Source organism: Cicer arietinum, chromosome 5 (genome assembly GCF_000331145.2).
Source record: "Cicer arietinum cultivar CDC Frontier isolate Library 1 chromosome 5, Cicar.CDCFrontier_v2.0, whole genome shotgun sequence".
Taxonomy (NCBI): Eukaryota; Viridiplantae; Streptophyta; class Magnoliopsida; order Fabales; family Fabaceae; genus Cicer; species Cicer arietinum.
In genome coordinates, this window is record NC_021164.2 from 56,688,567 (window position 1) to 56,705,874 (window position 17,308).

Genomic DNA, 17,308 nt, shown 5'->3' on the forward strand with positions numbered 1-17,308 from the left:
TAATAAAAAGGATAACATTCTTGACATTTTAAAACATAAAATATCAACTTGTCACTTAAAATTAAAATAAAGAACCAAATCAAAAAGAAAAAAAAATGTTAACTGAAATTAAGTTAAAGACTGCAAATGTAAATTAGCCAAAGTTAACATATTAACTATTAATAATTATCTCTAACTAATTTTATCATCTCTGACCCTGTATAATCTTAACGTCTTCCATAATTTAAAACATTGAAAAGATCGAATTTTTTTATTTTTTATGGATGAATTAGATATTCATCCAATAAAAATTATTAATAGACTTAATTAGATGACTTTTAACTAAATGGATGGTGAATGAGTTTTACTACTATATTTCCAGGCAATCGAATTGTTTTGGTGGTGGAAAATTGGAAATTTATGCAACTTCACTATTTGTTGTACTACCAATAGCAATGATCATTTATAGTCTTCTTTTTGAGATAATTAGGTGATGAATGATATAGATAACAAACCTATATTATCAAGTCGGATTAGCATAGAATAGGGGCACGTACCAAACTAAAGAACCATTATATACTTGTTGTTGAACTCTTACAACCTGTTCACTGGGCCCATAATTTTGGATGGGGATATGTGAATTTATTATCTCACCAGTCACAACAAATTTATAATCATCATTTGGTAGGACTCAAATTGACAATACATTTGACTTTGTGAAATTGTGAGTGAGGATAAAAGTTCAATTCTCACTAAATACAGAACTCTAGAAAGGGTCTTTTTTTACTCACTTTTAGAGAGGGGTTAAGAGCTTTAAATATGACTAAGTTTAAAATTGAAAATTAGTCTGAATAGAAAAATATTGAAAATTAGTTTCATAATTTGTCTAAAGGGTCAAAGCCATGAGGTTTAGAAATCATAATGCATTAATTCCAGTGGTTTACAAAAGTATATGTATGCCACCTTGGACTATATGCATTAATCCTAGCGGTGTAGAACAATACACTCCTTTTATATTCCTTTATCGATTTAACTAATTATCGTGAAGATATTTTATATTGCCAATTATAATTATTAAAAATATTTAATTTTTTATTTTTTTATCTTGATTATTTTTAAAATTATACTTGTGAATAAATATAATGTATTAATAGTGTAAAACATCTTATACTAATAATATATGACCATAAGACATTTCATATATAAATAAAATAAACACCTTTATATTTATTATGAATTTTCAAATAAATATATTTATTAACTTAGCTTTAATTATAATAATTATTAATGGATGAAATAATTGTATTTTTATAATAATAACATTAAATATATGAGTTTTGTACCGTGCACCCACTTGTACCTCACACCCCCGTCCCCATGGAAAATATCATATTGTCATTTTTTATTATGTATAAAACCATCAAAAAAAATTTACCACTTCATATAATCCAATGACACTAACGAACTTATTGGATGCACAAGATTGGTTAAAAACCCTAAATGAACTAGAATAACCTAGGGAGAACGAATTCTTAAATATTCGAAAATTTCAAACATTCGAATTATAAAAAAGTGAGTTTTGTTGACATTTTTGAAAGTTTTGTTAAATATGAAACTTTCGAAACTTAAATTTCCAGAAATTTTAAACAATTTCGAAACTTTTGATAAATGTCAAAGTTTCAAAATGCAATTTTCCAGAATTTTATGAATGTTTCGAAACTTTAGATAAATTTGAATGTTTCGAAGTGTGTTTTTTCAGAAATCATCAAAAAATTTGAAAGTTTTGACAAATTTGAAACCTTCTTAACGTAAAGCTTGAAACTTTCAAATTTTCGAAACATTTAGATTTTCGAAGTAATTCATTTTGAAAAATAGATTTATAATATTATTATTAATTAAATTTATTACTATTTTTGAAATTAGGTATGAGTAGAGTTGAGGTCCATGCTTCAAGAACGGTTATAGATTCTACGGAAAAAGTCACCATCGATCAAGTATTATTACTGATAACCAGTTCCGATCAGATTTTTAATTATAGATATATATTTGATGTTTTGTTTGAAACATATTTTGTAGTTATTTCCCTCTCGAGAAGCTGTATTTGAATGGGCAAAAAACATTGAAAGGCAAAATGGAATTTTAATTGTTATCATTCGATCAGATAAAGCGATCAGAAAGAGGGAAAGAAAAAACAAATTAATTTTGGGATGCAAAAGAGATGGAATATATAAATCAAAATCAACAGTAACTTGTTCTCACAGGGAAAATTGTCCGTTTATCCTCATATGTATACCATTAAATATCGGTGAAGGATGGAAAATTAGTGTTTGTTGTGGAACACACAATCATGATTTACTTGATACTGTAACCGGTCATTCATATTTGTGGCGTTTAATAGAAGAAGAGAGGAAATTTGTCAATGACATGACAAAGTATAAGTTGCACCAAGATTCATTTTGAATTCTTTGAAAGAGAGAAATAAAGCTAATCTCACAATTTCCAATAAAAAATATAAAGTAAGGAGTATTTATCGATCATCGGTTAGAGGTTCGTACACATAAATGCAGCATATGTTGAAGTTAATACAACAACAAAATTATGTGCATTGGACAAGAGGACGGGAGAATTAAGATGTTTTGAGTTTTGGACGCATCCTGATTGTATAAAATTGTTAAACATATTTCATTTTGTTTTGATATGTAATAGCAATACAAAACAAATAGATATTGGTTACCATTACTTGAAATTGTCGATGTCACATCTACTAGTTTGACATTTTTGTTTGGGTTTGCTTACTTGGAACAAGAGCGACAAGATAACTTCATCTGGACATTTGAAAAGGTATGACAGTTGTTTGTCTCTGATACTTTAATTGCTAAAGTTATTGTGACTGATAGAGATCTTGCTATGATGAATGTTACTAGTGTTGTGTTTCCTACTTCAATACATTTGCTATGTCGTTTTCATATTGAAAAAAATGTTTGGACAAGATGCAAATAATATGTGAAAAAGGATAGACAAGATGAAGTAATGGATTTATGGAAAAAAAATTGTATATTCGACTAGTGTGGAGGAGTATGATCATCACTTCCAATACTTTGAGCTAGTGTGCGTCGATATTATTCATTTTGTTGATTATGTGAAAGATTCATGGTTGACACCTTACAAAGAAAGAATTGTCAAGGTTTGGACCAATATAGTGATGCATTTGGAGAACACAGCATCTAACAGGTATTTTTAAATTATGATTTGTTTTGTTTTAGAAAATATGATTTACTAGTTTATGTGATTTGTTTTCATTTGTGTTATTTAATTTATTTGTAGAGTTGAGTCTGCTCATTGGAGATTGAAAAACATGCTGCAAACTAGTTTTGGTGATTTGTGTAAAAGTTGGGATGTTGTTAATATGATGTTGAAGAACCAAGTATGTATCATTAAATCGTCTTTTTAGAAAACCATCAAGGATGTTGAGCACATGTATAATTCACAATTTTTTCAAAGTCTACATCACTGTGTATCAAGGAAATGTTTTAAAAAAATTGACAAACAGTTACAAAGTGTGAAGATTGTAGGTATTGATAAAACAAAATTTGGTTGCTCAATCATAACAACTCATGGATTACCATGTGCTTGTGAGTTGGCAAAGTTGCAGATATCTAGTAATGTTATCCCTTTAGATAACATTCATGTTTGTTGGAGAAATTTAACATGAATTGAAGGATGAAGAATCTTTATCAAATTATAACTTTTCGGAAGAAGTGGAAGCAATGAAAGCGTACATGAAGAAATAAGATATTGTTGGTCAAAGGATATACAGAGTAAAGGTGTGTGAACTTGTATTTCCACATACAACATCAATACTTGCACCACTTGATAAGGTGAGAACCAAGGGAGCTAGTAAAAGGAAAAAAAGAATTTGATACTCCTCATGATCCTTCATATTGGGAGTATGTTGATGGCTCTCAAGAATCTGCAAAGCAATCATCTCAACATTCTGCAAGGCAACCATCTCAACGTTCTGCAAATCAATCAGAACAATATTCTACAAGGCAACCATATAACATACATTTTCCTACTTTTATACATTCGTATATTTAGGAGATAATAGATGTTATGTCTGATTGAAATTGTGGGTTTCGCGCAATTGCAGCTTTGTTAGGTTGGACTGGAGAATTTTGGTCTTTAGTTTGAAAACAATTGGATAAAGAGATGTATCTACATCAAGACCTTTATTCCAATGTTTTTGACGACAATGTTGAATTAGTGCGAAAATCATTAAAAATTTCAGGATTGGATGTTCAAGAAAAAGATAAGTGGATGACTATATCAGACTTGGGTTACGTGATAGCAACATTATATAATATCATACTGGTATCGTTGTCTCGTAATCTAAATATGACATTCTTTCCGCTAAACAAAACACCATTAAAAGAGTCTTCTCTTATCTCTTTACTAGCAATTGGATTCGTCAATGAAAATCATTGGGTACAATGAAAATTTATGATTAGTATTGTTTAATAAATTAATGCTTAATATTTTCTTGTTCAGATCAAATTGAAGTCTGATTATCCTGTGCCACCTATCTCACAAAAATGGAGAGACTTTTGTAGTGAGTGTGCAAAGACATGGGAAATATCTTATGTAAGACGTATGAAGCATTTGGAACACATTGATCCGTCATTTATCAAATCATAAAGATTAGAATATATGTTTGAACATTTTATCATTTATCATTTACGTTTTATCATTTACATTTTATCAAACTGGTTAGTTTGAATGAGACGACTATATAAATCACGCAACCATTGTAATCTATATTGAGCACATTTATTATAATTAATCTCAGCTCTTGCAGCATTATTAGTGTTCATATTCACAGGTGCATCAAAAAATTTACCACGGGGTGAGATGTGAAAGAGAGTAGCGACGTCGTCTAATGTGATGATCATCTCTCCAAACGACAAATGAAATGAGTTGGTCTCCCTATGCCCCCTTTCAACAAATGCAGATATCAGACAAGCATTAGTCATAGTGAAGTAAGCTGAAGACAAATGTAGCAGCCCAAATTCCCGAATCCAATGTTGTACAAGATCTGGCACAGGAACTTCAACAAACTTCTTCAGCTTCAATCCATGAGTAATAACTTTTAACGACCCACGATCCTGCTAGTAATTACAAAACAATTAATTAATTAAATAAACTTAATTAAATTAATTAAATAAACTTAAATAAAAAATTAATTAAAATATATCTCTCATTTTCATAGCCTCCGAGCCACGTGGTATTCATATTGTGTCAACACATGTGTCACCACCGGTCCCCCGGGGAATCCGGGCTGCTGATCCTGCTCATCAGCATCATGAATATCATCATCAACATCATCAGCATGTGCAACATACTACTCCTCATGTTGCTCCATCCGTGGAGGCTCAGGGACATCTTCTTCAATCTGTACAGGCTCAGTAAGCTCAGCGTTATCATCCTGGACATCCTATCTACGACGACGCTATTTAATTGGACAATTTGCTTTGTTTTATCATCTGTTTAATGTCGTTGGTGGAATTCTCTTTGTACCATCACCTCTATCACTTATCTCGTTGCGAATAATTTGGCCAAATACACATTTCATTCTAGGCACTGCAATATATCAATAATAAAAAAATAGAAAGAAAAAAACTAAAAAAAAAAAATACAAATGCATATCAGAATTTTCGTATTGTTCCTAAACTTTTGAATCTTGTTTCATAAGTTTCATTGAAGGCCAAACTTCAGAAACAATTTCAGAACTTTCCATGAATTTCAAAGTTTTGAAACTGAATACTTAATTTTTCTGAACTTTACATTCGAAACTTTCAGATTGTTAGAAAGTATCGAAGGTTTCTGCATTTCGAAAATTTCATGTTCATGGAAACTTTCGAAAGTTTTAAAATTTTGGGGAAAAAATGAATTTCAAAAGTTTCCATAAACTTTCATGTTCATGGAAACTTTCGAAGATTTGGAAAAATAATGTTTCGAAAATTTCAAAGTTTTGAAGGTTATCTTACTTTTGAGTTTTGATGGTTTCAAAGGTTTGAATGTTTGCAAATTTGTGATTCTGACAAAATCAAAGTTTCAAAGAAAATGGATGAAAAAAAAAGGAAGGGAAATTTTGAGGGGTTTTTATAGATAACTATAAGGGCAATATGGTATTTTTCAGGGAGATAGGGGATGAGAGGTACAAGTGGAGGAGTGCATGGTACAATTATCTAAATATATAGATAAATTAGTTGACTTTGTTTTATATTTGAGTCCAAAAAGTCCACTATTTTATAGATAATTACATAAGTTTTTGTAGGAAGTTTACACTCAAAAGTCCACTATTTAGGCTCACTTCCTCTTAATTTGAACTAATTTTATTCTTTGTTTCCCAATTTTAATGGCTTAAATTTTCATCCATGTTTTTATTTTTATTTTTTTGGACAAGATCCATGTTTTTACTTGGTCTATTAATACTTACATGATCATAACATTTTGACCACAAAAGTTTAGATATATACATAAAAATATATATCATTTAATTATTTGAAAAATATTTATTATTTAATTCTTTGTTTTTTACTATTTTGTGTTTTATTTTTGTGAGTGTGTCCAAATTTTATCACCAAAATCTTGTGATTACACAAGAATTTCTTCTAACTTTTAATTTTAATTGCACAACTTATATATTTATAGAAGAAACAAACGTATACCTAAGAACACATGTTAATGATTCAAATATATAAATTTTGACTTTAAATTTGTGTTTTTGACTTTTTAAAAATCTAGACATTATGTTTTTTTGATTAAGAATTTTACTTTTAGTATCTTTAACATATACTCTTAAGACACATGTTAGCATGATCATATATTTATTTTTAATTACTCTGCAAAACCCTCTTTAACTTCATCCTAAAAATCAAGGATAAAAAGGTAATATGATATTTTAAGTTGGTGAACACTATTACTACGTTTGGATGACAAAATAAAGTGAAAGAAAAGAAAGTGAGTGAAAAAATTCTTAAAAGAAAGAAAGTGGGAGGAAAGTGAATAGAAAATAAGATGAATCGTTAGTTGTTTGAGTGAAGTGAAAATGAAAGGATATTTATTAGTTAGACGATATGATTAGCATTATTATATTATCATTACGATTTAAAATAAATGACTTTTAAGAATTTTGTTTTAACAGAATGTTTCCAAAACACTTCCTCTCCAAATTTGAGAGAATCATTTTTCGACTTGGGATCCACACAAACTTTTCTTTTTTTCACTGTTCATAAGAGAACCAAACAGAAGAATCACAATTTTCCAATAAGCTTTCCACTCTCATATGTTTCTTTCCTTCAAATTTCTGTTGATTCAAACAATGCCTACATTATAGTCTCCTAAATCTATCAATATTCACATGAGCTCATCAACCTCCAACTCTCCAAGTCTTCCCAGACTTAGCAGTCATGTTTACGTAAGTTGATTTTGTATCTATGAATGGTGTTCAATTGTTGCTCCTCAATTACGTGTCTATTAGTTCAATTGGTAATAAAAATGAATGATCAGTTGACTTAATTCTTAAGCGTCATTTTTATAATAGTTCAGTTTCTCTGACCGACACAATTATTCATGATATTTTCGCTTCATCTTTTCCACTATTGAAAATTAACGCATTTTTATTTTCCGTGAAAATCAAATCTTAACAAAACTCAATAAATTGATCTTGAATTTAACAGTAATGAATTAAGCGATAATGATTGAGTCAATTTTAGTTTGATTAATATAGATTTAGATTATCTGTAAATATTTTTACTATAGTATAATAGTCCAATATAAAATTTAACTCACTATTTTTTAGTGTTAAGAGAGACAAATATTTCTCAAACTATTCATCCATTTTCAAATGAGACAAATTCAACATTGTGAAAAAACTTTAACATCATAAGTAAGTAATTGGTAAGAGATTTGAACTATGATATGTGACAAACAAGTTCTACAATAGTTAATGCCAGACATTAGTGGATACTTATCTATAATATGATCATATGTTTTCCCAAAAGCTAATCATATTTATCTAAGCAATCAATATAATAATAACATGTACGAATAACAGTTCTTTCAATTACAACATGAGGACCGAGCTTACAAAATCTTGGAAGGGATGATTATAAGATTTAATTAACTTAATATTACCCAATATATGAATGATAATGATGGCACAAACTCTCAATTGAGGAATGTGGACATCAATCAGAACCAAACACCGTATTGGCAGTGGCGACTTTTGCTTCAATACCTTTTTGCACAAAAAAACAAAAGACTAGATAACACTTATAAGTTGAAAGCTCACAAAGCAATCAAAATCACACTACACTAGATAGACAGAAATAATGCCAATATATACAAAAATACGGTTCTGCACAAATCTGCAATCATTGATATAGCTCTTGCATGTGTTTTTTTAATTATGAAATACTCTCTCTTAAAATATAAATATAAATTAATCAAATAAATTAAATTTATATATTTAATTCAAAGTTTGATTAGATTAAGTGTGAATTCTATTTTACAATGTCCTATATCATAATTATTCAAGTGTATACTTTTAGAGATAATTAGAAGAAAAAAAAATTAAATATATTAATAACATAATGTACTTTTAAAATAAAAATTGATATTGTATATAAACTAAATTATTTAAATTAAAGATTAAATAAGTTTTTAATTTCTATAAAATTCAATATATTCTTTTTAGTTCTATAAAAAAAGATAATTTTTTAATCCTTAAAAATTTCCCGTTTTTATTTTTTATCTCTATATTTAAGTCAACTCATATGTATCATTTTAATGTTTGAATGCTTTTTTTCAGTTATATTTAGAATATTATAAGAATCTCTAAAAAAACTAGAAATTTTTAAACAAAATATACATTTTTTAGCATTGATGCTTAAAAATTCATATTTAGTTTATCTTTGTTAAAAAGATATAATTTTTTTTAAAAAAAATTATTGATAATGTCATAAATATGACTTCAAAAAATTATTCAAAAATCATAAAGATACACATGAATTAAGTTAAAAGATTGACATCTCTCAACTTATAGGTCGATTTTGTAAGGATTAGTTATATTTAATATAAAACTTAAGATGATATCTCAGTCTATCAATTAATGAGGTATCATTTTATATACTATCTCTATCTCTAATTATAAATATCAAATGACAAAAAAAAAATTGTCCTTATTTTTAATTTACTAAATGCATTCATTATTATTTTTAAACATAATCATAATTAATACTCTTAATTCGTCTTGTATCATGAAAAGTCATTATTGAATACATCAATGCACAAAGAACGTTTTAACCATTTTTATACAAAATGAACACATTAACTACACTACAATTTTTTTTTTTAATAAGAGCAAAATTTGTTATAGAATCTTATATTTAGAGACGATGGAAATATTTTTTGTGTCCATAATTACCATTAAAAATTTACAAAATTACAAAGTTTTGAGTTTGAATCTAAAACATAATATTTAATCTAACAACATCGATATTTATTAGTTGAGTTATGAATTAATTATAACAAGTGTATTAATATTAATGAAATGATTTGAATTTGGACATATAAAAAAACAAATATACTTCTTAATCATTGATGAAAATAATAAATAATTCTTAAAATAAAAAAAAATAAAAAAAAGTACTAGTGTTACACATATGATAGCTCATCCACAAAACCTTTATATTCATAATTTATTGTGTCCCCTCCTTCCGATGTCCTTTTCTTCCTTTTTGGCTTTATAACCTTCACACTTAACTTTAACCCTCATCGTTCCTTCCCAACTACCTTCCTTTTTTGTTTACTAAACAAATCATAAGAAAACCTCCATTACAAATTATAAAAAAGAAATTACACGTGGCACCAATATGTGTTCGATGAAGAAAAAGTACACACGTGTACGTAAATGGGCTTGAACTTGGGTCCACCACTGAAAAATTATGAATGGAAATTTTTTTGTAGTGGGAAGTTCCCTTGCTCTCATTATCTCATGATTGTATCCTCCACAACAAATGCACCAAATGTCATCTTGTGTCTTTCTTTGCATGCATTATGTTGTCCTCCTCTTCATAGTTTTGAATGGATACTTTTGGTGTTTTCATTTACAATTTGCTCATAGGTAATAGTTAGGGCCCACTTTTCTCCTCTTCCTCTTTTTAGTGGGTAGAGTAGGACCCACCCAAATTCCAAGAACTGTTTTTTTTTTTCTTTCAAAGATTGTTTTAATAAGTTTACTCTCAACAAAATTAATTTTAAATAAATGATTTGTGATTAGATATATTGTCATAATATAAGATGAATAATAAGTTTAAAGATAAAATTATATTTAAAGTTAAAAATTATAAACTATAATTTTAAATTAAAATCAATTTTAATGACAATTAATTTTAACTCATGCAAAAATAAAGCTAAATATACACTTTTGCAGTATGAAAAACTAATTTAAAAGTCTAAAATTAATTTAAAGATGTTTGAATGATCTCAAACATAATCAATTATTTTTATTTAGAATTAATTTTAAATTAAAACTAAAATTAAAATTCGAAAGTCTTAGAATTGATTTTAGTTGTCCTACTTTGGATTCTAATCCAATTAATCTCCACTCCTTCGGCTTGATGTCCCTTTCCCTGAAATACATGTTTCATTATCAAATCAAACAATAAAGAGTACTATTGCTGGTTGTAGGTGTGTTGCTAATTCATAGTTATATGTTCCAAAAGACTTTATATCATATATCTTCATAAATCGTGTTTATCCACTTATCTAAGACCTTGGTGCAACGAATTGAGTTATGTATGTACATGTACACTAGAGTGATTTTTTGTGTCAACGTTTCAAAGCATGTATCTTATGGTGGACATAGATAACAATTAAGATGGGACACCCTTTATTCATCCATTGTTCATGATATTATTTTTTTCTCGATATTTCTCTATTTGGAAAAAAAATTATATTTTAAATTTTTCTGTTATACCAAAAAAAAAATTATCGCTTAAAAGTTAAATGTAAAGATAGTTTATAAATATTCAATTTACTGAAATAATTTGTAATTTTTATATAAAACCAAAAGTGAACAATCTATACATTATAATAAAGCAAACATGATAAATTGACAAGTTTGACACGTGTCAACAAACTAGAGTGTTAAGAAAATATCAAGTTTCTATTAATAGAAATAATATGTGCTTATGCTTGAGAAGTTAATGGCCAATTAAAAAATAAAAGGAATGAATTAAAAATAAAAAGTTTTTTTTTTTAAGAAAAGCATAAAACTTATGTTACATCACGATCTTTGTCCACGATACATCCGTTGAGAATTTAATGGTCAATTAAAAAATTAAAAATAAAATACAATATACCACGACTTGACAGTTTTTTCTATGCGTCCGTTGAGAAGTTAATTACCAATTAAAAAATAAGAAAAATAAGTTAAAAATAAAAGATTTTTTTAAGAAAAAAATAAAACTTCCATTACATGAGAAATGAATGACCAATTAAAAAATAAGAAAATAAATTAAAAATCTATACAATTTAATAAAGCAAAATGATAATATTTTTTTTATAATAAAATTAAATTTATGTTACACGACTTTGTACATGTCAGTTGAAAAATTAGTGGCCAATTAAAAAAATAAAAGAATGAATTAAAAATAAAATACACTACACCACTACTTACGTTTCACCGTTGAAAATTTAGTGGTCAGTTATAAAAGAAAAAGAATAACAGCAAAATACGTTCAATTACACCCACCACGACGATACACTTTTTGAAATTGTTTTTAAACACTACTTTAACAACCACCGCTTCAAATTAATTTATTTTATTTTATGAATTCTTTTAATTCCCTCCTACTTTCTTTTTTAATTTCCGTGCTCCGTAAACGGTATCTTTTCAATTCTCTCATTTTTTGTGTCTCCATTATAAATATTATTCATATTATCTCGGTATATACAATTTCTTTTTTAAATTTTTTTTACCAAAACTTTGTTATTCATCTTTATCCAATGTCAGTCTGAAACAAAAATCATAAAATCAGTTGCTTCAATTTCTTCATCAAAGTTTGTTGCTTCAATTTCTCCAAAAAATGAGTCATGAAATTTGATTGTTAGAGTTTTGCTACTGTGGTTTCTGTCTTGATCTCCTCAATGTCAAACAAAACTTTTATACAATAGAAATAGTACTGAGATTCGCGAGCTTTTATTTCTCGATTTGAGATTAATATTGCTGATGAAACTATATATTTGTTCGTGCTTCTAAAAACTTTCTGGAGTATATGTTCACACGAATTACTTAAATGGTAAATTTTTTTCAATCTTATTTTATTTTATTTATAAAAAAAGATTACTATTTTGTTATGTATATATATATTTTGTATTGTTTATGTTTCTTAATTTTGTCTCAAAAAATTGTAAATTTGTATATGTATATTTCTATCCTCTTATATAACATTTGTCTTAATAATTCCGATTTTAAATTCACTCATAAATAGTCAGTACATTTGTATATTTATATTTCTATTCTCTTATACAAGATTTGTCTTAATAACTCTGATTTTAAATTCTCTCACAAATAGTTGATGCCCGTGCTAATAATTTTGATTTTACGTTGTCTAATAAATAGTGTTGGCATATTTTGCCACTTGATACAGCAAAATTTATATTAATTCTTAAATGTCATGTATTTCATATAAATAACATAGGTTGAATAATAAAAATAAAAATTCATTATTAAGTTACTTACTCATCCTTACCTTTACTAATTTACTTATTTTATATATGTAATCTAATTATTTAATTTAATTTTTTTAAATAATTATTGTTTTTATTTGTTTAAAATTAAAAGTATTGCTTTATAATAAGTTTTTTGGAAAGAAAAAATATTATGTGTAGAATTCAAAAATAAGACATCATCATTTGAGTAACATTAAAGAGTAGTGTTAGAGTCGTACTTTTTTTCAATTAAGAAAGTAGTTTTAAAGTAAAGTTAAAATTAGATTTTTTTTAATTTCTTTTATTATAAATTATTTTTTTTAAATCAATTTATTTTTTTTAATGTCAATAAAATTTATGAAATTTGATATATATATATATATATATATATATATATATATATATATAATATAGTCATTTATTTATTAAAATCGTTGTTTCCGTGCTTACGCACGGGTTACAAACTAGTATCTAATAAAAGTAATGTATTAAACTTATAGGTGAAATATTAGCGTAAAAAGGAGGACATAAACCACACACTAGAGGTGGCATATCCTTTGTCTTCAATCTGTATCTTATTTTTCTTACAACAATGAAACTGAGATAATTGACTTAAGATTCAAAGAAAAAAATACATTTAAAAATGAAACAGACATAAATATTTTATTCAACATAACTATTTAACCTATATCTTACTTTTCTAATTTATAGTTGAAAAATTATTTGGAAATTTCTTAGTATAATTAATTAACGCAAAAACCATCTCAAGATCCTTTATTTTTTTATAATATCTTAGTACTTTTTTTATTCTTTTTTTATGTTTAATATTTTTTATTTGTCTTAAAAATAACCGAAGTGACAAGTCCACGTGGAAAGATATTACCTGACTTGCTTATTTTTCTAACTTGTTCATTTTTTATATCTTATAAACTTGACAAACAGAACTTTGGAGATTAAGTTTAATAGAATAAGATATTATTAAAGGTTAGTTTATTTATTTAATTGAGCTTTCATAATTTTAAATTTTAAATTCTATATTATTGTAAAAAATTATTTTTTGATTAATGATTAAGGTTTTCGTTTTATATTATTATGAAAAATTATTATCTAAGGTTTTATAGGTTTTTTATTTGTGATTTTATAATTGGGGTTTGGCTTCTTAGTTTAACATCTGTAAATGTTTGAAAAACCTTCAATATTTTTTCAATTGCATATTAACGCTTGTACAACTCTTAATCACATGCTTGTAATGCTTTTAATTCTTCTTGTAATTATGCTTGTTATGTTCTACTTTTATCACTTCTAGTAATGCTTGTACTACTTTTATTTGGTGCCAATCATATTGTTAATGCTTGTTATAAGATTACATGTTTTTAATTGCTAGCCAATCACATTGTTTGTGCTTTGCATTGCTTTTAATTGCAAGCTTTGTACTGCTCTTAATTCGTCTTGTAATTATGCTTGTTATTCAAATTTTATCACTTTCTGTTAATGCTTGTTTCACTAATATTCTGCTTGAACTGCTGCAATGCTACCCGTTAATGTTTGCACTACTTTTAATGAGCTGTGTTATTTCAACACAATTTTTTATATAAATAAATACTATATATATACGGTTGTACTATTCATATATTTTAAGAAAAAATTGAATTTTTTTTAACATAATTTATAAATTTGTGTCATTAACCACTTTAAATATTTCATTCTTTAAATATTAAGAAAAGTGATTAATATTTGTATTTTAATGGTTAATAAAAATATTTGTTAAATAAGTGATTAATAATTTATATTTTAATAATGAATAAAATATTTAAAATAGTTAATGTATAAATTTGTATGTTTCAAAAAACAAAATTCAGTAATAACTAAATAAATTAAAAGAGAAAAACAAAAAAAATAAAAGATAAAAATGTGTGTGTTTTATTTGGGCTAAAGCCCATGTTTTTTGTGAAAAGGGATTAAAATCTATAATAATATAAAAGCAAAAGTATCGTCGTATAAGTGCTGAAACAGTTAGGGGTAGACAGATTTGCCACACCCGCCCATAACCGTCCGACCCATACGGCCCACAAGCAAACTGGTGGTTTGGATCGGGTTGTCAGATCTCGCGGGTGAACATCAATGGATGTACACGGTCTACCGTGGTCGAGTTCAGATGAAGAATTTGGATTCATCGGCAACCGTAAATCGACCGTCCAATACATATGAGATTGAGGCCCAACCTTCCTCTGCATATTTTGGCCCAGTCCATTTTAGTTTTTCATATAAAATCACTACTTCCATCAAAGCCTAGCCGCCTAGAACACCCTTGCTCTGGATGTTTTCTCTCGTTTTCAACTATCATTTTCTTTTCCTTCGAAACCCTAGTAACACATCTCATAATCTCTTAATCTCGTCTCTCTACTATCTCGACCTCTCTTTTATTCACCACATTATATTATACTCTTTTCGATCTCACCTCTTCAACCACAAACGGAAAAGGGGTAAAAGAGTGTTGGAGAAAGCTCACAATTGCACACAGAAAGGTACTCGTAGAAAGTTTTATGAATTTATGTTATGATTTCCTTATTATTTTTTACAATTAGAGTTTATTTTTTTATAACTAGCATTTTCATCTTGTTAAGCTTTATATGATCAGTAGAATCTTTTTTGTTTGTTGGCTCAGAGCAAGAAGCCTATAATGTAAGGTTAGAGCTATATGAGTATTTTATAGACTGAATTATGCATGTTTTTTAAGTTTTTGGTCAAAGTGTTTACTTTCAATAGGTTTCTGCCTCTTCTAGTTTCAAATTTTTCTAAATACTTAACTATTAAGTTTTAACTATAACTTTTATTTTTTGTGAGGCTTTCTGTTGTAGCAGAGAAAAACTACTAGAATCAAAGAAAAGTAAGTTCTATGATTTTTTTTTTTTTTTATATATATATCTTTTTTAAAACTTGAGTTTGTTGTTTATGAACCAATGATTAATTTCTAATTCTTGAACAATGTTTGCATGGTTATGTGTATATGATATTGTGTGTTTGTATGGTATGCATATATCACAGTGTCTCAGAAAATGCCGCCAAACAATAAAATTAGCTTCTAAATGTATGTTGACATTTTATTTTTTGTTTGAAATATAGGGTTTATGGATTGTTTTGTTTGTTTTGTTGTATTAATATTTTACCGCAAGTTACTCTAACTAGTGATATTGATGTACAGTTGAAAGAGCTAAGACAATGTCATATAGAGTTTAAAATAGAAAGTAAATTGATTTTGCATGTGGGAGTTTGAAATGTACTTTTGTGTTTTCTTACAACTCCTTATAGATTTCCTTACAAAAGATTTCATTGAAACATAGATGTTATGATTGTTTCTTCTCTTAACTTTTCATCTTTTTTCTGCTAAGATTTCATTACATCACACACAAAGAAAAATATAAAATATACTGAGAAAGCTTTTGAAATATTTCAATTCCACTGTTGTTATATTTTTCTTCTAATTTACATTATATTTGTGTAGAAATTGCTGAAATCACTAGTAAATCCTCATGGTGCAGCAATATTTCTTTGATTACTATCATTTTAATTAGTTCGATTAAGATGTAATTTATGTAATTTATACTTGAGAATATTTGTATTGGTTGTGTTAATGTGAATTTAATTTGTACTTGAGAATTTTAATTTGTATTGGTTGTGTGAATGTAATTTGTATTGGTCATGTGAATTTGTGATTTAATATTTGGCTTAGACTTTGTGGCCAATGGTAAATGCAATGTCTTGAGAACGATAATACAACAAAGTTTTGATTAGATTAGATTTTGATTAATATTGTTATAAAAAATTGTGATATAAAAAAATTGAATTTATAAAACAAAAAATTGAAGTTATAAAACAAATATGTGTCTGATTGGCAGGTTGGACCATTTATTTTAATTATAAGCTATACTTATTTATGGTCATATGTTGTTGTCTTATGCAGGTTGTTTATGTAAATTAATATTTGATTTAAACTGGTAAGTATTAAAAATTCAAGTGTAAAATAAGTTTTTGTTTTTAATAAATATATCATGTTTTGTTTCTCTTTAAAAAAACTACTTTAAATAATGATCTCTCAAATATTTTTCGTCAATAAATTTTGTCATTACTTTTGAGTCAACTAATGATATTTTTATAACTTTTGAATAATTTTTGAATCATCTCTTGTTTTTCTCTCAATTTCTTCCTAGTGTTAGAGAAGATAGAGACACAATCCATTTTTTATTCAATTTTATGTGTGTATTAAATTCATTAAAATTGGTGTTGTGTCTATCTCTCTGTGAATACGAGAGGGAAAAAAAAAAGAGAGGATCCATAAAATATCTATTACAAAAGTATATAATTTTTTAATAAGAGATTGATTAAATTAGAATTTTTTAATAAGCCATGAATTAAATTTAAATTTTATATTTTTGTGGGAGAAATTCTTATAATGTTTTAAACATATTTAAAAATATTATTAAAAAATTTAACTGATACACATAAATTGACTTAATAGAAATAAGTATATTTTTTGTAGGAAAACATTTGAAGG